Below are 3,129 nucleotides of genomic sequence, written 5' to 3'. Positions count from 1 at the left end.
CAAGTTGTTATTTGGTTGACTGGTGAGGCTATACCACCTACTGCATTCCCCTGACTTAAGCCCTCGTAAGTTCAACTCGATTTCTAAACTGAAGGAAACACTTCACGGCATTCGCTTCAGAACTGCTACAAATTCGTCGGGCAATAGACCGTGCCGCTCGAACTGTCACCACAAGTGGCACTGCTAAGAGTATCCTACGACTTCCACATCGCTGGCAACTGGTTATACACAATGCTGGTAACTACTTTGAAGGCCAGTAAATCTTTGAAACACGCATCTATTTTGTACGAGCTGTCAATAAATAGTTGCCACTATTAAAGTTTCAACCCTCGTACAAGCGCGAGATAAGTCGTCGCAAATGTGAAATACTGGTACATTAATAACGTATGTAGCACCAGAATGTTAAATGCAAGATTGCATGGCTCGTACACTTTGTTGTACTGGTGACGAACGTCAGTTTGTGGGATGAAATTCCATGCTTGTTGCACTGGATCGTTCAGTACAGGGACGGTTAATGCTGTTCGTGGATGACGCTGGAGTTTTCGTCCGTTAATGTGCCGTATGTGATCGAATGGAGACAGATCTGGTGATTAAGCAGGCCAAGCCAAAATGTCGACACTCTGTAGAGCATGTTGGGTTAGAAAAATAGCACGTGGACGATCGTTATTCTGTCGGAAAACACCCCCTGGAATGCTGTTCATGGACGAGAGCACGATAAGTCGAATCACCAGACTGACGTATAAATTTGCAGTCAGCGTGCGCGGGATAACCACGACAGTGATCCTGCTGTCATATGAAACAGCACCCAGACCATAACTCCAGATGTAGGTCTAGCACGCAGACAGGTTGGTTGCAGGACCTCAGCTGGTCTCCTTCTAACCGACACACGGCCATCTCTGGCACCGAGGCAGGATCATCTTTCGTCAGAAAACGCAACAGGGCTCCACCGTGCCCTCTACTGAGCTCTCGCTGGACACCACTGATATCGCAAATGACGGTGGTTTGGGGTGAGTGCAATGCACGCTACAGGGCGTATGGCTCTGTGTTGTCCTTGAAGCAACCAATTTGTTACAGTTGTTATGTTACTGTGGTCCTAAATGCTGCTCAAACTACTGCTGCAGGTGGAGTAATGTGCGCCACAAGCATACGCCGAACAAACTAGTCTTCCCTCCCGGTAGTCCGGAGCCCCGTCTCCTTGCGACCGTACATTCACGTTATCACTGCCGCCAGCAGTCATGTAGAATAGCTTCTGCAGTATCGCAAAAGAAAAATCCATCTGCTGGTACTATATTCGAATACTCTGAGCTGTAGGTGGCGCCGTGCTGCACTCTCGAATCACACAGCAGATTTCTAACTGAACTGCACCTGTGAAATGGATGGAGAAATAAAAACACCTGCTTTGAAAAAGTATTCCGTAAATGTCATGAGCAGCTAGTTCAACGACCCTCACGCATTGGAAGTACGTTCAAAGACGAAGGAAAAAACGATGTACCACGAAGGAATTACCCGAACAGAACGGAAATCGGTAAATGTGGCGTACATGTATAGACAAACGAATAGTTACAATTTGAAAAAAAAATGGATGATTTATTCAAGAGCAAGTCAATTACGGCCAACGGCCTTGCCACAGTGGTAACACCGGTTCCCGTCCGATCACCGAAGTTAAGCGCTGTCGGGCTCGGCTAGCACTTGGATGGGTGACTATCCGGTCTGCCGAGCGCTGTTGGCAAGCGGGGCGCACTCAGCCCCTGTGAGGCAAACTGAGGAGCTACTTGATTGAGAAGTAGCGGCTCTGGTCTCGGAAACTGACATACGGCCAGGAGAGCGGCGTGCAGACCATATGCCCCTCCTTATCCGCATCCAGTGACGCCTGTGGGCTGAGGATAACACGGCAGCCGGTCGGTACCGCTGGGCCTTCCAAGGCCTGTTCGGACGGAGAGAAGTCAATTACGCGTTAGTCCACCTCTATCCCTTACGCAAGCTTCACAGAATTGTTGGATGTCTTCCTCAGGACTACCGTGCCAAATTTTGTCCAACTGGGGCGTTAGATCGTCCGAACCCCGAGCTGCTGGAGGGCTCTGTCCATAATTCTTCAAACGTTCTCAGTTATGAAGACATCCGGCGACCTTGCTGGCCAAGGTGGGATTTGGTAAGCATGAAGATAACCGGTAGAAACTCTCGCCGTGTGCGGGCAGGCATTATGTTGCTGAAATGTAAGACCAGGATGGCTTCCCATGTATGGCAACAGAACAGGGCGCAAAATATCGCCGACGTACCGCTGTGCTGTAACGGTGCTATAGATGACAACCAAAGGGGTCCTGCTATGAAACGAACTGACATCCCAGACCATCATTACTCCTGGTTGTCTGGCCGTACGGCGGACGGCAGTCATGCTGGTATCCCGTCGCTGTCCGCGGCGTCTCCAGACACCTCTTGCTGGACATCGGGGCTCAATTACAAACGGGACTCATCACTGAAGACAATTCTTCTCCAGTTAATGAGAAAGAAAGAAGAATGAGTTGCCATTCCTCCACAGACACTGAGACAGCCCATTGAATCTGTTCTCAGCAGAGCACAAACCGTCATGAAGGCAAATGGTTGACACAACTCATATTAATGCCCACTGCTAGTAGGCCACATACTTTTGCTGAGGTAGTGTATGGCGCGTCAACTACTAAAATTCTGAATGTTTTTAGATTCCAAACTAATATTGACAGAAACGTGATTTAAACTGATTTTTACATGTTTTATATATTCCAATTGCATGACAGAAAAATAATGTACTATTTTAAAAATACTCATTATATCTCTGGGGAAAACAACTTAATAAAATACATTAATAATTGCACAGAAAGAGTAACTACGTTTACCTATTTAAATAAACATTCCTGTCACTTATTCTTTCTTAAGATACAGAGAAAAACACCTTATCCGACACCCTGTATTTGATATTAGCGTTACAGATGGTGAAGATAGTGAGAAAATGTAATACGAGACAAAAACAGATATTCAATATGTTGAAGGAGATGAAAATTTAGTTGTAATTGGAGTCTGGAATTCGGTAGAACGCATATAAGGACAACAAAGAGCAGTGAAATCCTGTTTTCTTAATGGCGCTCAGTAGGCTTC

The 3,129-nt window shown here is 46.6% G+C and overlaps 1 pseudogene; it reads left to right on the top strand.

Moving 5' to 3' along the window:
• The first annotated feature begins 1,611 nt into the window (after nucleotides 1-1,611).
• On the top strand, nucleotides 1,612-1,729 carry LOC124597440 (annotated as a pseudogene).
• The last annotated feature ends 1,400 nt before the right edge of the window (nucleotides 1,730-3,129 follow it).

This window comes from Schistocerca americana, chromosome 2, assembly GCF_021461395.2.
Source record: "Schistocerca americana isolate TAMUIC-IGC-003095 chromosome 2, iqSchAmer2.1, whole genome shotgun sequence".
NCBI lineage: Eukaryota > Metazoa > Arthropoda > Insecta > Orthoptera > Acrididae > Schistocerca > Schistocerca americana.
The sequence above is the reverse complement of the archived record's forward strand: the minus strand, read 5'-3'. Positions and strand labels throughout refer to the sequence as shown.